The 23,347-nt window shown below is 38.5% G+C and overlaps 1 protein-coding gene across 36 annotated transcripts in view; it reads left to right on the forward strand.

Annotated features, from left to right (window-relative positions):
* Positions 1-23,347, forward strand: part of NRCAM (neuronal cell adhesion molecule) — a 325,308-nt gene that overhangs the window by 148,338 nt on the left and 153,623 nt on the right. For all 36 annotated transcript variants that reach the window (XM_039472686.2, XM_010344135.3, XM_010344128.3 and 33 more), the window contains one exon: positions 7,583-7,660. The gene's annotated coding sequence lies outside the window, so the exon portion shown is untranslated. The remainder of the gene's footprint in view (positions 1-7,582; positions 7,661-23,347) is intronic.

Below are 23,347 nucleotides of genomic sequence, written 5' to 3' on the forward strand. Positions count from 1 at the left end.
TTACTAGGCTTGAAAAATCAAATTCAGATTCATTAGTAGATTATATCATAGGACCTTAAGAGACCTTTTTTTTGAGACAGAGTCTAGCTCTGTCCCCCAGGCTACAGTACAGTAGCTCACTGCTGCTCGACCTTCTCCTAGGCTCATGTAGTCCGTGCCTCAGCCTCTCAACTAAGTGGGACCAGAGGTGCATGCCACCATGCCCAGATGATTTATTTTTATTTTTATTTTTCATAGAGACAGGGTTTTCCTGTATTGCCCAGGCTGGTCTTGAACTCCTGGGCTCAAGCCATCCTCCTGCCTTAGCCTCCCATAGTGCTCAGATTACAGGCATGAGTCACTATCCCTGGCCCAAGAGACTATGTTTGATTAACACCAAGTAATTAAAAATTGGGGTGCTGTTAATAATTTTTTACCTTATTAATCTTTGGTATATTAAACACTATTAAAAAGTGTTTTTGTATAACTGTGTAGGAATATACTTGTAGTTCTTTCCTTCATTTTCAGTTGGTAGTTTTTAAATTGTTAGAGCAGTAAAATAAGTATTATTTCTGATCAAATCATTCCTCTTCTACCCTCAGCCTTCTTAAAATACATCACTGGCTTCCCATTGCCCTCAGGATAAAGGCTGAAAGAACTATCGGGCTCCGAGTGGCCAGGCCTCTCCCTGCTTTGCCAGCCTCATGAGACCTGTCTCCTTATCCCCTGGTTTGCCCCTTCTCTTTTTGTGCCCAATTAAATTGTACATTGGCATCAAAACTATCACGCATCATTCCTTCCCCAACCTCAGCTCGGTCATCATTTCCTTAGAAAAGTCTGACCTTGACAAAGCCAGTTTCCGTCACCACCCATTCTGGGAGCATCACACACCCCTGCCTTAACAACTTTTCAAAATTAGTATTTTTAGATCCATTTCCGTGATTATTCATTCAATATCTATCTTCTGCCATTGACCATAAGCTTCATGAGGCCAAGAAGAGTCTGGTTTTCTAAGGCTCTCACTTCTTTTTCAACTTTGTGTTTCTGGTGCTCAGCATAGAACTTGGCAAATGACAGGTGGTTAATAAATGTTTAGTATAATGAGGTGATAAATAAATGCTCTATGAGCGCAGGGATTTTTTCTATTCTGTTCATTACTGAATCCTTAGTGCCCAGAACAGTGCCTGAGCCATAGCAGTTGGTCACTAAATATTTGTTGAATAAATGAGTGCTTTCCTAACTTCTCAAGGACACAGAAAGTATTAATGGAGGAGTTTAGGGCATAAGTTGAATTGTTTTCCTACAGACATCCTATCTATTAACCTACAGAGTTGGAAGGAAGTTTATAGCCGTGTTTTCCTTTTTTATTATGGTAAAATATACATAGCACAAAATTTGAGATTTTGACAATTCTTAAGTGTACAGGTCAGTAGCATTAGGTACATTCACGTCGTTGTGTGACCATTACCATATCCATCTTAGAGAATTTTTCATCATCCCAGATTGAACCTCAATACCAATTAAATAATGAATCTTCATGTAGTTGTAGACTTCAGAACATTTTTTATTTGCCTTAGAATCTTTCTTCACACTTTCTATAGAAGTCTGATTTGTAAAATATATAAACATGAACTGCTTTTGCTTCCCAAATAGGGTTGTGTGCCTCAACTTCGTTTGTTTCATTCTACATCTCAGTAGGTGGCAACATCATCTGGAGGCTGTTCCAGGTCTAGGATGCCTAGGGGAGACTGGAATTCCCAGGGCCACACCACAGTACATCTGCTCACCCATGAGTGAAACCTTATTTTCTGTATTCAGAACCAGGGGTCATCTTTGTTTCCTCCTTCTCATCACCACCTTCTGTACACACACGTGCACGCATACACACACACACACTCACAGTCACTCTCCCAAGACTCTGAGCTGCTTGAGGATTGGAATCATGAGTTACTTATCTATATTCCAAGTGCTGTTTTGTGTTTGTTGACTGTGTTTTCCAGCCTGTGGATGAGAAACATTTCTGATGTTACTTTGAGAAAGGGAATTTAACAACCTCACAAAGCTGCATATTTCATTGTTTAACCATCATTATCTCAGAGACATTATTTCACCATGTTGACTATTGTGTGGCCTGGGACCACATGCATCAGAGACCCCTGAGGCTGCCTATTGGAAAAGTCAATTTCCAGGTCCTTCCTAAATCTGTAGAATCAGATTCTCTCAAAAACTCTATTTTCAATCTTCCCTATTCCCTCCTTCCTTCCCTCCTTCTCTCTCCCTCCTTCCCTCCTTCTCTCTCCCTTCCTCCCTTCCTTTCTTCCTTCTTCATTTCTCCTTCCTTCCTCCCTCCCTCCCTTTTCTCTCTTTCTTTTTCCTTCTTTCCTTCTTTTCTCCTTCCTTCCCTTCTTTTTTCTTTTCCTTTCTTTCTTTCTGTCTCTCTTTCTTCTCTCTCTCTTTCTCTCTCTCTCCCTCCCTCCCTCCCTCCCTCCCTCCTTTCCCCTTACCTCCCCTCAAGCTGGAGTGCAGTGGCACCATCTCAACTCACTGCAATCTCTGCCTCCTGGGTTCCAGTGATTCTCCTGCCTCAGCCTCCCTAGGAGCTGGGACTGCAGGTGCCTGCCACCACACCCAGCTAATTTTTGTATTTTTAGTAGAGATGGGCTTTCACTATATTGGCTATGCTGATCTCAAACTCCTGATCTCAAGTGATGCACCTGTCTCAACCTCTCAAAGTGCTGGAATTACAGGCAGGCATCAACCACCACACCTGACCTTGGTCTTCCCCATTTTCTTAGATATACTTTTACTTTTCAGCCATGACACAGGACCTTCTGTATTTGTTTTATGTTCAGTGAACTAGAAAAATAGTTTCTCACTATCTTCCATACAAAATTTTTAGAACCTTCATATATTAATTGACAGTTTAACTAGACTCCTTTGAGCTTTTTCTTCCCTAGGTGAAGTCAACACTGTTACTTTAACTGTTTCTATGAAGGACTTATTTAATACCCTTTAATCAGTTTTGCTCTGAATATACTCATATTTAAAATTAAATCTTCTCTTAGATTATAGACATAGAAAAAGAACCAGTGAGGACAAGATTTCATTTAAGGTTTCTGCTATGTTCACAGTATACTGACTCTATTAGATAGGGCAGAGCTAGCTATTCTAACAAACCCCCAAACTGGAAATGTCACACAATTAGAGTTCCCTCTCAGTGCATGTAACAGTTCACTGTCAGTGAGATAGACCATGAATGTGGAGGGAAGGCTCTCTACTTTTGACCCAAGCTGACAAAGGCCATGTCTTGCAACTTCTCAGGTTACACTAGCATTGACATACAGCCAGAAATGGAGAGATAGGAGGGGTAGGAAATTTTCTTCTTTTCTTCTTAAACATCTGAACAAAGAAGTGACACAGATTAGCTCTCTTAGACATTACAGTCATACCTAGACACAAGGGGAGCTGGAAATGTAGACCCTGGACAGGAGCTTCTTCCCCACTGCCACCTTATGTGACAGAAGGGGGCATGACTTTTTGTTAGACAGCTAGCCATTACTGCACACTGAACTTCTAGGTTTCTATTTATACTTTCATGAAACCGTGAGGTATACCAAGCACTAAACTCTCAGTCTGTTTTGTGCAACAGAGTAGTATAGACTAGGTAATTCATAAAGAAAATAAATGCATTTGGTTCATAGTTTGGAGGCAGAGAAGTCCAAGGTCAAGGACCTGCATCTGGTGAGGGCCTTCTTGCTACATCATCCCGTGGCAGAAGGCAGAGAGATGAGAGAGGGCAAGGGAGGGTGTACATGAAAGCAAGAGGAGGAGGAAAAAACTCACTTTTATAATAAATCCACTCTTGTAATAACAAACCAACTCCCACAATATTGACGTGAATCCATGCATGAGGGCAAAGCTCTCATATGAATTTTTTTTTTTTTTTTTTTTTTTTTTTTTGGAGACAGAGTCTTGCTCTGTCGCCAGGCACCAGGCTGGAGTGCAGTGGTGCAATCTTGGCTCACTGCAACCTCCGCCTCCTGGGTTCAAGCAATTCTCCTGCTTCAGCTTCCTAAGTAGCTGGGACTACAGGCGTATGCCACCACGCCCAGCTAATTTTTGAATTTTCAGTAGAGACGGGGTTTCACCATGTTGGCTGGGATGGTCTCAATCTCTTGACCTCGTGATCCACAGTGTCCCGAAGTGCTGGGATTACAGGTGTGAGCCACCACGCCCGGCCCTCATATGAATTTTGTAAAGTATATTCAAACCATAGCAACTGTGTGCCATGGAAGTCTACAATCATGTATATGACAACATGGTTTCCAGCACACTGACAGTAAGGTGATGTATATCCAACATGCCCTCTATCAGTGTAATTTGCTTACTATTAGATGTTTGCATCAGTCTACAAGATTGCAAATCATAGTGTCACTTGAGACAGTCAGATGCTTCTGTGAGTGATCAGTCTACAGTCTTCAAGGACCAATGTGTTAATTTCTCTGAAAGGTAAAGCATGGTCCACAAGTTGCTTACTAGGATGGATCCCTTCTTGCTCCTCCCCAACTTTTACAAGGTGTATAACATGGGGTCAGTCCAAAATCCCAAAAAGCTTTGTCTTGCAGGAGGAGGCTGAATTTGGTGCTAAATGTGGAGCCAGAAGCCAGGGCTGTGTGTTCCCAGGAGCCCAGCCACCTAGGTTGTGGTCGAGAGAAGGCCCTCTGGTTGCCATCTGGCAGAGCTATAGTTGGAGAACCTGCTTTATCTCAGACCATACTCTCTGCTTTTTGGAATGTATTTTGTTTCATAGGCTGCTGTAATGGGAGAACTGGGTTTCAAGATGATTTTGGCTTCCAGCCATGTCAAGCTGAATTAACTGCTGGATGACAGGCATACCCTAGAGAAACCAAAGATAAATGCCAGTTTTAACAAGGTGGTTTTTAAAATTCTTTTCTCTGCAGTTAACTATGAATAGAACCCAAATTCAGTCCAAGGATCTTATCAAAGGCAGGAAATTAAGGGGGGAAAAAAAAGAGTTTGGGATTAGTATGATTTTACTGCTAGTCAAATTCCTGTTAAGACCAAAGATTAAATATAAATTTATAAATTACTGTCATTTTATGGTGATTAACGTCAAAAAGGTTTTGCATGTTGCACAAATACATACTTGTGCAAATACATAAATATGTTCTTGCATATAAAGTTTTCAGAATTGATGTTCTGAAAACTATTTCCCAGCTGTATTCATTTTGAAGAGTGTAAACAGGAAATAATTGTTATAATTGAAAACAGAATTGACTGGAGGTGGGGTCAAAAAGGCTTGATATTTTAATGTAATCCAACCTTTATTGTATTATTAAGGAGGCCGTTTTTTAGAAATCAGCCTCACAAGAACCAGAGAGTAGACATTTCTAACATCCTTACAGTTATATCAGAAAGTATAAGCCAAATGAGATTTTGCAAGTTTTTGCTTGCTGATATGTTTTACCTAATACTGCTTGTAGTAGCAGATTTTCAGTTGTATTGAATGTTATGATTTCTCATTTTAAAACCAAACAACCCTCTCTCTGCCAAAGAAGTCCTGAAAAAAATGTACCCCAATCCATAGCAATTTACTTTGGAGCAGTTAGGAAGTTTATTATTCTATTTTTCTGTGAGTGACTAAGGCAAGTATTCACTTTTTAGAATTATTGACTTTTTAATGTTATATGCTATTGAATGACTATTATTGTAATTGGTTTGTTATATGTACTGTGGCCTTTGGGTTTCTTACATTTTTCACATAGATGTTATTTGTCTTTTCTGAAGGCTACTTTAAAAATACATCAAATCTTATCTTGACCTTTTGACTTAGGACTGGTTTTATTTAATAGGATAAGTTGATTGCATTTTGATTAAAAAATTAAATTGTTACTTGGTTATTGGAAAAATAGTCCCTAGCAATGATGTATTACCCTATTCTCTTGACCTAAATGGGTTCTGGGATGATGAAAGCCCATTGACACATTTGTCAAAACAAGAATAATGAATGCAACAAAAGTCATTTCCTGGAAATGTTTGGCATAATTGCCGACATGGTAATACGATTAATACAGTCTTTTGGTGGTCTTTGCAAAACCTTCAGGGTTTAAATCACCATGAAGAAGTTAAAAATGTAGCAATGCCCTATCAATAATACACATAAGCAAGGATGAAATAGTTTTTCCACATGATGCCATGGAACTATGTTGTGCAAAATTACATATATGTGCTTTTTAGAGCTTTTTGCTCTGAATTGGATTATGCTAAAAACTATTAAAACTTAGGAATCCATCAGTATGTGGACCTGAGATTCCTCATGGTAGGAAGCAGGAAATATTTATCTTTTATTATTTTTTTCTTGTTTAGATTTATCCAGTGAATGGGAAGATACATATTAAGTGCTCAATATAAGTTTGCTGAATTGAGTTGTTATTGTAGTTATCTCTTCCAATTCTTATAGATGCTGTCCTACACAACTCTAGGTTGTTTTTTTTTTTTAAGTGAAAACTGAATATTATTATAAAGTTGGTTCCAATTCCAAGGAAAAATCACAAACCTCCACAATATTAATATTTTGTCCAGATAAAATGTCATTGCTTCACAGGCAATGAAAATCTATTAAGGGTGGTTTTATAGGTAATTAACAATGGTGGTTTTCTTTTTTTGCAACTTAATGCAGGGAATATTTTATAACACATAAATAAGCAAAAACAGTTGAGATTATTAAGCATCTTTTTTTAAATTAACTGAATAATTTTGCAATTCATAGTTGTCCTAATATTTGAGTGCAGTCCAGAGTTTCTTAATTGACACTTGTTTCACTTCTCTGAAGAGTCTTTCAGGGGTTGATAGTATGACTTCTGTTCCAGAAATTCAAAGTTCAAAAAGACACAAATCCTCCCTTAGAAACCTTGGGTGTCACTGAATCGGTTGTTTAAAAAAATGAAACTTAATATGATCAGCTGTGATTGTTCTACTCCCCGTCCCTCCTCTCTTTCTCTGGCTGATTCTCAGCTGGAGTATTTGCAAAGGAAGCACCGAGGCTGACTGCAGGCGAGTTGGAGATTGCAGAGCTTGGGAGCTGTCCACCGCTGAGCTTTTGTCACAGCCCAGGTGGAACTTGCCCCTCAGATCTTGGCTGTTCCCAGCTTCTCTTTATGACCCTCGTTGAAAACTTGGGGCCTTTCAAACATAACCTAAAAAATTCCTATGCTACCAAATAAAAAAATCTAAATAATAGTAAGCCCATAGCAAAAAGTATTTTATCCACACTGTATAGATATATTACAAAAACCACTTTCTTTCTGTAAACTGTAAAGAGGAATCAGACATGACTCTCGAGACTGGAATCCATTTAATGGGATGTCCACCAGAGTTCTGGTCAGTTCTCTGCTGTCACTTTTGATCGAAGCCAGCAGAGATATGTTTTAGTAAATCAAGTCATAATTTGTCTTCCTTGCAGGGCTCTCTCTTTAATTGTGTTTCCCATCAGGGAGTCAGTTGGAGTTAATGTATTGACAGTCTGCTGTGATTGATGACAATCAATGTCTTGTTAACATTTCCCCCACACCTTAACCCACAGAGCAATGCTAAGAAGACCTTTGGTTTGAAGAATTAAAAGGAAGAACAACTTCTTCAGATAAGAAGAGCTTCTTCAAAGGTAAGAGTTTGTCTTCTTAAAACATTTGAATTCATAGTCAAAGATGAGAATTGTAATATTAAATAATGTGATTGTGTAATATTATTGCCATATTTAATACTTTTCAATTCAGAGAGTATAATAAGAGTAGAAACATAGATGCAAAAACATTAATCTTACCAGTGTCAAAGAAGATAGATCAAATACATAGGCAAGAAAACCAGCCCTCATGTCCTTTCACAGTAATAAGATTTTTGTTTTACTAAATCATGAATCACAAAACCCAGAAAATAGAGAGTGGAGGAAAAACACTCCTAGTAAAAATGTTTCTAAAGGAACTAAAGATTAAAAATTAGAGGAAATCATTTACAAGAAAATAATTTTCTTTTTGATTCAGTTATATATCAAAAGTCTCCTGAGAGTTATACCATCCATTAATGATTTTTCTTGTCTCACAGTGGAGTCCAAAGAATAAAAAATCTCTTTTGAAAGTTTAAATGTGCTTTCCACTTTGTATATTCCTTCCCCATTTCTTATTTCCTACTTTGTTGTCCACCCTATTCCTACTTATGCCATTCCACTTTCTCAGGCCTAGAAGGGACCCTGTTAGGCCTGTGGGGCCTTGTGAAAGGCCATCTATTATAGTAGCGAATTTGATGAAAAATAATCTTACTTGAAGATCTGGAACACAGTTCAGAGAACTGTATCTCAACCAATAATAGCTTTTTTAAGGAATTATGAGAGCACGATTGTTCAGACATTTAGTTCTTTACCTTGTTGATTTCATTTAACAAATGAACTCATGGATTTTAGTTAAGGAAAAAAGATTGTATACAAGATTTTGAGATAGTAAAATCCTTTGAGTCTTTTGTCCCTCATTCTCGAGAATTTTTAGGTCGATCCATAGAGATGTCCTTTTGTAATTGAGAGGAAATGATTCATGCCTCAGCTGAATTTGCTTCCATTGTGTTGTATTGAAACTTACTTCATATGACTAGTTCTTACAGTGTTTCAAAATACCATCAGAAATCCCCAAATTAGTAGCCTGGAAACTAAGAATGTGGCTTTGTAAATCAAATAGCACAAATTTTGTTTGGCTTCAACAGTCCCTGGAAAGTGAAAATTATAGCAAAGACTAGCAAAATCGGTGTTAGGTAATTATGACCAATACCAAAACAGCCTTAATTTTGTACAAATGGCCCTTTTAAGAGAAAGAGCCATTTGTTTGATTGCTCCCTTTGTTTGATGCAAAATGCCCTGTTTTATAAAGTTTTTATGTACCCCTCTCCTCTACAAGTGTCCTTATTTCATAAAGAACACCTGCAAGGTAAGGCAATATGATAAGTACCATCCATCTGACAGGGACATATACCCGATTACAGTTGTTAGAAACTAGGAGTTACTCATAGTGGTGTTAAGTATGGTGGCTTACCAATGCACTAGTAGTATCAGCAGTAAGGTATGGCAGATTCTTCCATAGGTAATATATTGTGTGATATCTATGTGGTAATAAGACACTGAGGGTGGGAGTTTATTTGTAAAACTGGTGTTTTCTGGTGAGCAGGAAAAACAGTGGTCACCGTGAAGAAGTCCATGTTGCCCTTTTAAGGTGGCAACATTGGACTCAACAGCAGATGCTTTCCCACTTCCTAGCCCACTCTCAGGTAGTTCTAAGGGAGTTTTTTTCTGGCTGGATCCACTATTTTCTCTTTCTTCCATTATGTGAAGGGTATTTGATTGAAAAATCCCTGTCTTGTAGAACAACAAGTGAAAAGGCTCGATTCTTCTTTTCTCAATACACACTTCTTGTTGATCTTTCTGGCTAGCCTTTTGTTAATTGGCTAAGAGAGCTTTTAGTTGTCTGTGAGAGCCACTAAAATACCTCATTTTATGGTTTTGTGAATGATTTCATCTTGTCAAAACTAAATACTGAGAGTCTTCCCAATTTGTCTCTCTGGACTTACAAAGACTGGCTGAAACTTCCCAAAATTCTAAAGCACACTTATACTCAGAATGTCCCAAGGCTCTTCAAGTATTTGGCCTCTGAGATCAGAATAGCTAAGGTTTTTTTTTCATAGCTACTTAGAGTTTTCAGTAGTTTTTCCCACATTCACTGGTTTGCTGTGGTATTCAACAAAATAGGTGCAGCCACAATTGTGCACTGTGGTTTGCAAACTCTCAGGCCCATTCCACATCCTTCTCTTTGGGAAGTGCCCTCTATCTGCCCTTATCCAGTGTCACACAAAAAAAACTGCTCACATTTCCCATTAACTCTAATGTGTACGTTCTCCCCCTGGGACATCTGACTTCTACCTGGGTTGAAAACCTTGAGCTAAAATGCAAGGCTGCTAGTGGTGGCATTTTGATAATCAACCAGAGTGAGGAGAAAGGATGCCTCTGAAATCACTTCATAAAATGAATTTTCTGCTGGCCACATTTGTGTTAAGTTTGGTCCTGGTAGTAACCACGAGGAGTCTGAGGAAGAAGTATGCCCAGGCAGTGTTCCCATTTGGCAACCTGTGTGTGAAGAATAACCTGACAGAGCGTTGGAGTTACCTGCTGACTGTTGTGGCTGATGACTTGAAAGTTGTTCTTTCCCTTGGACTTTAAAATGCTGAGTTGTTAAAGTTATGTATACATCTTAGAAGAAGGGTAGTTATATTCTGAATAGACAATAGTAAAACTGGTAAGAGTAAAAAGACTTTTATAATTAAATTGATTTGTAAACGTAAACCTGTATTTTATTACAAAGTCCTGATGGTTATACAATTTTAGTACTATTTATTTATTTATATTTCTTTCTTTCTTGAGATGGAGTCTCACTTGTCACCCAGCTTGGAGTGCAGTGGCACGATCTTGGCTCACTGCAACCTCCACCTCCTGTATTCAAGTGATTCTTGTGCCTCAGCCTCCTGAGTAGCTAGAATTACAGGTGCATATCACCATGCCTGGCTATTTTTTGTATTTTTAATAGAGACAGGGTTTTGCCATGTTGGCCAGGCTGGTCTTGAGCTCCTGGCCTCAAGTGATCTGCCCACCTTGGACTCCCAAAATGCTGGGATTACAGGCATGAGCCATGCCTGGCCAATTTTTAATTCAATTTAACAATAAGGACACACATCAAAATTTTGTCATACAGGATCATTTTAAAGCAGAGAAATTTTATCTCGTTACTTGATACCAGTCAAATCAAGAAGACACACAGCACCCTTAAAAAGAATACTTGCCCTGTGAAACTAAAGATAAAAATCTCATGAATAAAGCAGTTACCCTGGGAAGCATAGAACTTACAGAAATCAAGACAGGGATTAACTCCAAGTAAACTCTTTATTGTTTTATACCAGTAAAGTTTGATTCGATATGTAGTCATCTGGAAAACTAGAACCATCTTTTCTTATACATATTAACTTCCTCTCTCTTCACTGTGATATAGCATGAAGGCAAGACATAAATTTCAACTAAATGGCATCTCTTGAAACGTTAGCATACTTGGACAGTCTCTCTATTGTGATTGTGATGAACTTTTTACTGAATGACTACTCACCACTGAAATGCAGCATTCCTGGAAGCTGAATGACAGTGCAGTGAAGAACATTCTGTTCTTTCAACCCAGGTGACTGCCCAGCTTTCCATTTCCATGTGGAGTCTGGGCAATGCCCTGTGTCCGGGGGTCAGATGGAAGCATATTAAGTCCTATGTACAACATTCCTTTAGGGAGGGTGAATTATACGTTTCCTGATGTTTATCTCTGAGTCTTATTGGTATCCATGATTGAGATGCCTTTATTGATTAGGCATCTCATTTCTGCCCTTTGCATACTGTTCTCATTATTCTTATGGGACACAGCCATTTTTCTCTGGACACCTCACCTTATCCCCCTTCTCACCATTCCCACCACTTTTGGCTGCTCAGTTTGATAGCTGTTTCCCAAGGCTCAGAAAGAGCACTTGAAATGTTTTTGAAAAAAGCCATCAGCATTTTCTCTTGGGAGATAGTTGGATAAGGATAATGCAATGGTGACACAGTGATGGAGACAGTGGCATTATGTTTTTGTGGCAGTAATAATTGGTGCTACTAGTCAATAGCAGGAATCCTGCAACTTCTATGTGTTCCTCCCTCTCCTCCCACTGGAATCTACTGGGAAGAAATATCTGGTTTGAAATTGGAAAGAAGAAAACTGCCTGAGTTACTCCAGTACAGGAAATGTAGAGCACTTAGCATTTAAACACCAAAGGGCTAATGGGGTGAGCTTGGCAAATAGCCTCTTTCATATAGTTACTGGATCTGATTTGTTTTCCTTGCTGTACTTTTGACTTGTAGTTCTTAACTGTTTTCTAGGATTATTAGAATCAAAGCTCATGATGAAATGAAGCTAGATCATGAGGCATAGACTTAATTTTGAGGTTCACTGAAATGACCACAACAGTACCACAAAAAGGCAGGGGGCACTGCCTGTGGTTCTTGTTTCCAGCAAGTACAACCTCTATTAAAATGATTCTCCCTCTGAGAGGAAGCTTATTCTGAATGATAGTTATAAATGGCCTTCCTTATTCATTCAGAGTTAAAATCTTTATACTCAGCATTCTTATCACCAAAATCATAATTTATTAAACTTCAGTTGTGTACCATAACATACTGGGTGAGATATTCTGTGTATTAACAATTAGAAGTGAGACACAGCAGGAATACTGGAAGGCCTCACGTGTTGAGGTCCACATGGTACTCTGTACAAAGGTAGACATGGTGCCTAGGTTCTGCAGGTATTTTATCATGTCTCTTCCTTCCAGCATCTGGACATTTCATCCCTGGCTGCTTTTGGAGGGAGTTGAATCCTGACAGGAGGGTTATCTAGGGAACTACCCAGGAGGAAAATGAAACCCAGTGTGGAGCAGGAGGCCAGGACCAGGCCCCTGCTGGTAATGCAGTATGTTGCTGTCACAACTGACTGCATACACAAATAGATGCTTGAATTTTTTTTTTTTTTTTGCTTTGCTTTGTTTTCTTTTATTTTGCCTTTCATGACAGCATTCATTTTGTAAGGCAAAGAAAAAAACCTCTTGGATGGATTTAAGTTTTCATATCTGCAGAAGGCATTTCTACAGCTATTGTCAAACTTAGCTGGTCTGTAAAGAGTCTTTGTTTCTGGTTGACTGTTGGAGAAAGCAAGTTCATAAACTACCACGAATAACAGGAGAGAATGATTTCTATTGAAAGAGTAGAGTAGAGTAGGATATGGTGCATGGAGCCAGTCCTGAAAAGGGTTTTGTTTCTTGCAGCATGGTGGAAATTCACATTCAGATTGCTGCTCTGTGTTCTTTAGCATGCTACAGTGAAACAATGGGCATGCCAGCCGTTGTAGCAGTGTTGATTAATGCATTCCTTGAATGTGTTGATTAATGTGTTCCTGGGATGCCTCCTTAAGCCGCCACTGCACCTGAGGTGTGTCGGATGTGCCTTCTCCCCGGCTGCTGCTTCGCTCACATGAGCCCTTTTGCACACGGGTCTTTTGTGTGAATATTTCACACCAGTGCCTTTATGAATAAAACTACAGACCCAGCAGACTTTTTACAGACATATTATCCTCTGATGAAAGTGTCTACATTATAATCTAGTTGGGACTCTATACACTGTGATATTCATAGGAGGAATGCTCTTCTAATAAACACAAGTGGCATGGCTTAGTGCATCTCTTTGTCCTTTGCATAATCCCACCCAGGAATTCATTTTTGTTCTTCTCAAAAGTTTTGTAAAGAAATCAAGCTGAAATACTTATGGGGCACAGCTTACCCTTGAATAAGATGGGAAGAGCTGTATAAATGGATTGCCCATTAGACACTTGGAGCACTTGAAGGCTCGATTGGAAACCCACTCCTTTCAGGCCAGCCAGGGTAATTCTGTTTCCACTCTGCTTCATTCCAGGTTGTGACTTTTCCTGCTGTATTCTGAATTCTCATTAAATGACATGTTTTTTCATAGCATGTTTTCAGAAGGACATACCTTGATATGGTTCTACCTAACTAATGATTTGAAAAAGATGAGTGGGAGGTTTTTTGTTTAGTATGTTTTACTTGTAATTTCAGACATAAGAACTCTACTGCTACTTTAAAAACTTTCTGACATTTTATTTCTCAGCAAGAAGACAAAAAAGATTAGAAAGCCATGTTCTAAAATGATATGAGAGGGTCCACGCATAGAAGAAATGGCCCAGTGCTGCTGAGGTGATGGCATTGCCTGCTGTGCTTTGCCGCTCACACTATAGTATTTTAACAGAGGAAACCATCCGTGCTAGTCAGAAAAATCACATTTAACATTGGGCAAAGCAAACAAATTCATCTTCAATAAAAGGGAATTTTTATATAATAAAAATTATTGTATGAAGCCGTTTTATAAAGAAGTGGTAAAGTCTACAATGTTTTTTGCTATTATATCTTGGCATGAAATTAATGGTGAAGGATGACATTCTGATATTTTTAAGAATAAGACTTCAACTTGGATTCTTTATTCTTTTTAACACATATCAGTGGCAAGACTATTTAAAGATCTGCTTTGAGATTCACAGAATGTATAACTTATGTTATTCAAGTAATAATAATTAACCCAAAATTTACTATTATTTTTAAATGGTTATTTATATCCATCTCACAGATAGTAGTTGTGGAAAATGGAAAATATTGAATTATTTCTGTGGCATTTGCATACATAAATTTCTCTTTTGGAACTGGAGGTACACAGAATATGTTTAAATTATTTTAATACATGTTTGATTTGGAAGCTTATATTGGAAGCACTAATGTTATTTGAATTGTATTAGTCTTCAAATAACTTTAATTATATGATATACTTAAAAACAAAATGTACCGAAAAAGTATCTAAGAGGGAGTGTATAATTAGACATGCATTTTCTTGGTTTGCCTTGAATTCTGCAAGAATTGAAGGGGTAAACAAAGAGAAGCAGTGAGCACGATTAATCTGGTTTTCTGCAAAGCTTTTGATACTGTACTGAATAAAGCTGCTGACAGAAGCTGTTAGTGTGGTGAAGGAAAGGCCATAGGAGGAACAGGTTATGAAAGGAGAGAATGGAAGGCAGAGGACAGTCCCATGTGGAGAAGCACAGGGGAAATGGCTTCTGCACTTTTCTGTTTATTTACTTTTGTCAAAAAGCACAGAGAAGATGCTGTAATGTAGTTTCTTAGATGGCTTTGTTCCTTCGGGCAGAAAACTGAGAAGGAACTTGACAAATATGACCAGACAAAAGAAGCATATTTAAATGATTCAAATGACCTAGGAAATATATATGTGTTCCAAGTGTCCTGCAAAATACTTCTTTATTATGTATGATTTCCCTCTTATTGAGAATCCAACTATAGATATTCTTTAATGCAAAAACAGTCTTCAAATTGATTTGGTTTACAAAATAGTAAGTTACTTGACTGGGATATGGTTTGCTTTTTTGTTTTTTGTTTGTTTTTGATACGGAGTGTCACTCTGTTGCCAGGCTGGAAGTACAGTGGCACGATCTCGGCTCTCTGAAACCTCTGTCTCCTGGGTTCAGGAGATTCCCCTGCCTCAGCCTCCTGACTAGCTGGGACTACAGGCGTGTGCCACCATGCCTGGCTATTTTTTTATTTTATTTTAATAGAGGCGGGGTTTCACCATGCTGGCCAGGATGGTCTCGAACTCCTGACTTTGTGATCCACCCACCTCAGCCTCCCAAAGTACTGGGATTACAGGCATGAGCCACTGCGCCCGGCCTGACTGGGATATGTTTTTAAAGGTATGTGAAAAGCTTTCGTGCCATAGAGGAGTAGGAAAAATAAATATATTCTACCCAAACCAGAAGTCATCCCTAAGGAAAACATACCCTAATTTTCCCCTGGGTCTTCTCATGTGCTACTGATGGTTGTTGATAACCCAGAACAGGTTTATGGTAGATTGATAGACATTTTTGTTTTCCTGAAGGAAGACTTTAGATATTAGCATTTTTCTTCTGTAGATTAATCTCCAAGTTCAGCAAGGAGGTAGACTTCAAATACCTGCATTATGATAGGTTTCTTGATTCTGTCCAAATTATTTTTTCTTGTAATGTAACTGCCTTGGTCCATTAAGTGAGCCAATATTTAGGGCATAGAAAGACCTTTGTTAGAAAGAGTACACAATTGCAAGCCTTTCTTATATAAAACAGATTTCCCTCAGTTATGAGTCAAATGTGGTTCCTCATAAGAAGCATGTTCAGCTGCACGCGGTGGCTCATGCCTGTAATCCCAGCTACTCAGGCGGCTAAGGCAGGAGAATTCCTTGAAACTGAGAAGCGGAGGTTGCAGTGAGACAAGATTGCACCACTGCACTCCAGCCTGGGTGACAGAATGAGACTCTGTCTCAGAAAAAAACAAAACAAAACAAAAAAACCATTTTCAGTCACCATTGAATGAGTGGCAGGAACATTGTTTATAGTTGAACCTAGAACCTCAATATTTTATTGATAATAAATCAGAGTTTATTCTGAAGTCATTTGGGTTTCATCGATACAAATAAAATACTAATTCATGGAACCTACATGGAATGCCTGCCTGGTGGCCATCTTCATTAACAATCATTATCTATAGCTTCTTATGAATAGGGAACTGTGAGAGGTGCTAAAAATACAAAAAAAGCCAAATACAGCTCTTGCTCTTCAGGGACTCACACTCATTCCATTGTGTATGTATAAATTGACTCTTCATATTCACACATATGTACATCAAAAAAGCACTGAGGAGCACTGATGGTTAAATATGTGGCAGAGGCCAAACGTGTTCTAGGAGTTCAAAAGAGTGGTGACCACCAGGCACTGGGAGACTAACCAAGGTTTATGACTTTGTCTCAAACTGGTTGTCTCTTAACTGATCATTAAGGAAGAATGATTCTAAAAGTGGTCTAGAAAAATTAAAAAGAGTAGAAATTACAGTGGGGAAAATCACCATGTCTTGAGCAGGGAGGGAGATAAGCATGGTATTTGCATGGTAAAAGAAGAAATTAGTAAACCAGTTTAAAGCAGCAAGTAGACCTAAGGAATGATTGAAAGTACTTTTGAAGAGGTGTTTGTTTCTTCCCCTTTTCTTCGTGAATGGATAATCAGCTATACATTCATTCAGAAGTGAGCTACTGTGCTTCAGACATTTCTAAAGAGTAGCAAGTAAGCTATACATGAAGTATATACAGCACGATAATTGCAATATGGTGTAATTAGTATAAAATATGAATATATACAAACATACACGTATATGTACACAATACATATACATATAAGATAATAAGTTACTTAATTGAGATATGGTGGTTTTTTTTTTTTTTTTGAGACAGTGTCTCGTTCTCTCTTCAGGCGGGGAGTCAGTGGCGTGATCTTGGCTCTCTGCAACTTCCGTCTCCTGACTTCAAGTGATTCCCCTGCCTCAGCCTCCTGAATAGCTAGGACTACAGGCGTGTGCCACCATGCCTGGCTAATTTTTAATTAATAAGTTATATATATATTTATATATATATATTATGTATGTTATATGTTATATACATATTATATATGTGTATCTTACGTGTATATGTATTAAATACATGTAAAGGTATAATAGTAATATAAAGATAAATGTAGCAACTCTGCATGGTGGCATCAGGAAAGTCCTTGAGAAAGAACATGAAACATGGGTGGACATCCCCCAGACAGACATGGAGAAGGATATTCCAGGCTCTGGGAGAGCAGAGGTCAAGTAGATCCTACATGAAGCCATATACTCCAAGTGCCTTGGTATATGATTGAAGGTGGAGAAGTTGGAGGTGCTGTGAAGATAGGTTGCAGAGATCACCTGTGGCAAGGAATTTGGGATAGATTATGGGATTCCACTTAAGGATTTTGAGTACAGGAGTCATGTGATCATATCTGAGTTCAGAACAGACAGCCCAGCAGCTATATGTAGCATAGATTGGAGTACTGGTGAAATCAGAAGCTGGAAACCAGTAGGAGGCCAGAGATAAGAGGCAATAGAGCCTGGGCCACTGTCCTAGCAGAGGAGCTGAAGAGAAGGAGAGAGTTCATAGTATATTTGCCAATTGAGAATGAAGAATAAGGAAGAGCAAGACCTGATCGCCCCCAATAGAGACAGGACAGATGGATGGGGTGATACTGACCAGAATAGAAAATGAAGCAGAACAGCTAGCCACCGTGGCTCATGCCTGTAATCCCAGCACTTTGGGAGGTTGAAGCGGGTGTATCACTTGAGGTCAGGAGCTTGAGGCCATGCTGGCCAACATGGTGAAACCATCTCTACTAAAAATACAGAAATTTCCTGGGTGTGGTGGTGCATATCTGTAATCCCAGCTACTAGGGAGGCTGAGGTGTGAGACTTGCTTGAATCCAGGAGGCGGAGTTTATAGAGAAGGCACCACTGCACTCCAGCCTGGGCTGCAGAGTGATACTTTGTCTCAAAAAAAGTAAAAAATAAAATGCAGCAGAAGAGCTGCTTTTGAGAGAAAGACAGAGAGGACCGTGATGAATCTGTTGTTTAAAATATGTCTAATTGTGAATATAATATACTGAGTTTAAATTATATTCTGTTATGAACTCATTACGTTCTTGAGTGAGAAGTTATATATGCCCAACATTGTTTTGAGAAGGTTAATTTGGCATCCATATTTTAGGAAAATTTGGTGAAAGAACATAGAAGATGAGAAAAGCATATAGGAAATTATTGCTTTGCTGGAAATATTTGTATTGCGTTCCCAAAACTAGAGGCGAGGCTGTGGGAATGGTAGGCAGAGATGCTGGAAGTCAAGCAAGTTGCCTCTTGAGGAGGACAGTAGCTCCTTGCCTTCTGTCATTTTGTTTAAATTTACCCAGAACTTTCGTTCCATTATTCTGTGAATGCAATCTTAGTTGAGACATATTTGTTCTCAGTTGGACATCTTAATTGGAACTCAGAAAACAGGGTTGGCAGTGGTGCTAACCGGTCATCCCAGTTTGTCCTGAGATTTAGTGTACGTTTTTGAAGAAGGGGGGTGGTTTCTCGGAGACCCCATGCAAGCTGAATTAATGCCATCAGTCATCTCCAAGAGAACTAGCTATAGAAACCAAAAGGTCAAAAACTCATATTAACTGAGAGACCTAGAATGTGCACAATTCAGACTGAAATGATTGTCTCAAAGAGGGATCTGAATGAAGAAAATTTTGCCAAGGGCAAAAATAAAGGAAAACATAGCATTCCCAAGGGTCACTGGAAACATTTCTTGAAGCAATAACATGGAACAATATGTCATTATTACTAAGCAGACAAATTTGAGTCAAATATATGGGGAAAGAGCTGCATTGTTTTGTTGTTGATATTATTGTGTGTGGTTTTGTTTGTTTGTACTTTGGTCACTATTCAGAAAGGGTGATCAGTTAGACATAGGCCAAATGTTTGAGGCGGCATTTTTGTGAAACATTTCCCTCTTAATAATTATTTCATGTTGATTATGAGGAAAGGCATTTAACCCTAAAGCATGTACAAACCTGAATAGCAAGTCTCAGAAATAGTGTTCTAAAGTGATGCATTGGACTCAGAGGGAGTTTGTATGTACTTAATCACAAATTTGCCGTAATTAACGCACCAAATCATACTTTTAAATGGCCAAATAATTTATATTCATAAATTTTTCATTTTGAGCCCCTGGATATTTTTAATCAAAACCCATATCACTATCCATTCATCTTCCAGTCAAACAAATGGAAAAGAACCATATTTTTTCCAAAAATAGGAAAATTGTCTCATTTCCCTTCTACTTCTCATGTCTATAGGATAAACAAAAGAAAAAAAAATCTGAAACACTTTAAAAATGTATCCCAGAGGCTGGGCACTGTAGCTCACACCTGTAATCCCAGCACTTTGGGAGGCCGAGGTGGGTGGATCACAAGGTCAGAAGTTCAAGACCAGCCTGGCCAAGATGGCGAAAACCAGTCTCTACTACAAATACAAAAATTAGCTGGGCATGGTGGCAGGCACCTGTAATCCCAGCTCCTCAGGAAGTGGAGCTTATAGTGAGCCAAGATCGCACCACTGCACTTCAGCCTGGGGAACAGAGTGAGACTCCATCTCAAAAAAACCAAAAAATTACCCCAGAAACATGAGATGGGATGGTTGGAGGTCATGCAGTTGGTACCACAGGGGCACCCTGCCTGTTTTCTTCTGTAGCTTGTACCAGTCACGCCTTGTTGCTGCTAATGACTTCCCAGGTGTCTGGTACCAATTCTTCATTAGTTGCTGTTGTCCTAGAAATCATTAGTGATCTGTGTAGATCTTAGAAACCATTTTCTGGAAAACCATTTAATACTTGTTTTAATTTCTGTAAATGTTGTCTGTGGGGGGGAAAAAAACTTGTAATTTCTTTTCCACACTTTGGTTGCCATTGTTCTGAATCTGGCTGGCATATAACACACTTTGGCATCTGTAATTAAATTACATTTATCATCTGTCCTTAACCATCTTCCTGGTAAAAGGATTGGGAAATCTTTGTTCAGGTATGCAGTAACACTGTTTTAAAATTGTTCAAACTATACAGAATTCTTTGCAGATTATGTTAGAGAGTTCATTATAATTTAAATTCATCTTATTATCAAAATTACTATTTCTTTTTTGGTGTTACGTAAGTGGTGCCTTATATACATCTTACTTATAACAGAGTGTTTTACTTTTATTTATACAATATAAAGAATGTTGTGTAGTTTGCTGTTTTATTTTTTTAAAGAACTATTATTATTATTATTATTATTATTATTATTATTTTGATGAAGATTCACTCTTGTTGCCCAGGCTGGAGTGCAGTGGCGCCATCTTGGCTCACCACAACCTCCGTCCCCTGGGTCCAAGTGATTCTCCTGCCTCAGCCTCCCCAGTAGCTGGGATTACAGGCATGTGCCACCACACCTGGCTAATTTTTGTATTTTTAGTAGAGACAGGGTTTCTCCATGTTAGTCAGGCTGGTCTTGAACTCCCGACCTCAGGTGATCTGCCTGCCTCGGCCTCCCAAAGTGCTGGGATTACAGGCATGAGCCACTGCACCCAGCTTACAGAATTATTTTTAACAAATTTTGATTCAACGAAATGTAATTCTACTTCCTGAATAAAATGTAAAGCAAAACATATTTTTTTCCTTAAAAATAGCTTTCTGTTACTGAGTTGATAGTATTTTATTTTAATCAAAAATTTAAATTTAAAAACAATCTTTTCTAAGATTGAGTTTCTCTTAACTCATAAAATATTTTAGTGTCCCAAAATCAGCACCATAATTTCAATGTAACAGTAAACTAGCCAAAAAAGGAGATATTCCAGGTTGCAAGGCAAGATCTGATACAAATATTGCCGATGCCTTTTTTATTAACTTACATTTCCTCCTAGCCTCTGTGCCTCAACAGTCCAGACATGTAACATTTTTCTTTGGAAATTTGACTTATTCTTTTCAATGGTGTCCCTATAACCACAACATGGAGGCAAAATGTTTTCTGGAAGGATCTCTACTTACCTAGGGATGCATTTCTGTTTTGCTTGTCTGTTTGTTGGCATATGCATGACATAATGACCTTCTCAGAAAATAGATGTTTATTATAAAAATAGCATCTGGTATCCTCTAACATTTTGTTGCATGAAGATAAATTAGTTTACTTTTATGTAATATATTTTAATTTCTTCCCAATGATGATAGCCCTTCTTCAGTATTTAATAAGGTAAAATTAACATAGTATTATGATAACAATCGAGAGTAATCATAATGTGCCCTAAGCAGTATTTTTTCAATATCAGGGTTTTTTTCTCTCTTCTTCTTCTCTTTTGTTAAAAAAAAATGTCAACAGAAGTTTGGGGAAGGATTAAATTCATATGTAGGCAGTAATATCTTACCAGTGGGATTAGATATTCCTAGTGATACCTGTTCTGAAAACCATATGTTCTACTGTAATAATAGCAATCACCATTTACTGAGGCTTACCATGTGCTAGACATATCCTAAGTACTGCACATGTTTTTTCTCATCCTCCCAGTAACTTGTTATTATCCTCATTTTATAGATGAAGAAATCGAGGTACAGTGTCAATTACATCGCTTAGGGACAGAGAGCTTGTAAACGGTAGAGCAGGGCCTCAAACCAAGGTAGTCTAATTCCAGGGTGCATGTCCTTTACCACCACATCACTGCCTGGACACAAAATGTGCCCACCAGAATGCTTAATTATTTCAAAAGAGCAGCACTTAGCTTTGAGACTTCTGGCCAATGTGCTGTATGCACATGACAAATAAGATCTCACACAGAAGTCAAAGTTATTACCCTGCTACCTGTTCACATCAAAAAATAATTCTAAAGGCTGTCAACATTGTTCCACTGCATGTGTGGCTGTAAATGTCTATTTCATGTTTGTGTACTTTGTGGGGAATAAGTAGGTGCTATAGAAAGAGAAAAAAAATTCTAGACCAAATAAGATAATATGGTTAGGAATGCTTGCCTGCTATTCCATTGGGTATTCTTCCTATCTCCTATGTGATTGATTCTATCTGAAAAAAAAACTTCTGGGAATTTAGTGTCATTGTGATTTGCTCACAGGTCTGACCTTTGTCCACAGTAATAGAAGTAGTGGTAATGAAAGCTCACTTTTTATACCTTATCCCCACCCGATGCCAACTCTTTTCCTAAAGCTCTCACCCAGAAACTTGAGCCCTGTTTTATTCACACAGGATTTCGATGACAGCTCACTAACTACTGCTTCTCAGGAGAAATTTACTGACACCTGCTTTAATGTGACCTTTTACTCCTTTCCATGGCCCCTTCACATTCTAACCCAGTGTTTGTGGGGTTTGTTTTAACTTCTTCTTTTTTTTTTTTTTTTTTTTTTTTTGAGATGGAGTCTCGCTCTGTGGCCCAGGCTAGAGTGCATTGGCACGATCTTGGCTCACTACAACCTCTGCCTCCTGAGTTCAAGTGATTCTCCTGCATCAGCCTCCCAAGTAGCTGTGATTACAGACATGCACCACCAGGCCCAGCTAATTTTTGTATTTTTAGTAGAGACAGGGTTTCACTATGTTGGCCAGGCTAGTCTTGAACTCCTGACCTTATGTGATCCAACTGCCTCAGCCTCCTGGTGTGCTGGGATTACAGGCATGAGCCACCACACCCGGCCCCGTGTTTGCGTTTTAATAAAAGAATCTGGAAGATAAATAGCCTTGAAGAGAGCCAAAGGAAGGAAAATTTAAATCCTACCATTAGATTCAAGCAGTAGAATTCCATGTGGAGGGTTTAGGGTTTTTGTTTTGTTTTGGATAGAAGAGTTCTGTCCTGTGAGCCCCTTACATTGTCACACAGTAAGACTATCTTCTCATATATCCCCTACCTGCTAAATATTATAATAATTTCAGTAATGCCTTCTAAACAAATGATCATGATAAATGTGTATTTGTTTCTTTAAATATGATTATTAGTAATAAAGTACAGCTCTGCAACATGGATTTTATTTAAATGTGTATTTAGTTTTATTAATGATCTCTAGATTATAAAGTGTTTTATTCTGGGTTTTTACTGTTTCTTTGTCTTAATTAAGCTTTTACAAAGCCAGAGCCCTCTTCTGACTCTGCTCCAGGTAGACTGGCCTCCTTGACACCCCATGAGCAAGTCAGGACACTCCTACCACAGGGTCTTTCACTGAGGCTCTCTCTGTCTGGAGCAC

This window comes from Saimiri boliviensis, chromosome 10, assembly GCF_048565385.1.
Source record: "Saimiri boliviensis isolate mSaiBol1 chromosome 10, mSaiBol1.pri, whole genome shotgun sequence".
In the NCBI taxonomy this organism is placed as follows: domain Eukaryota; kingdom Metazoa; phylum Chordata; class Mammalia; order Primates; family Cebidae; genus Saimiri; species Saimiri boliviensis.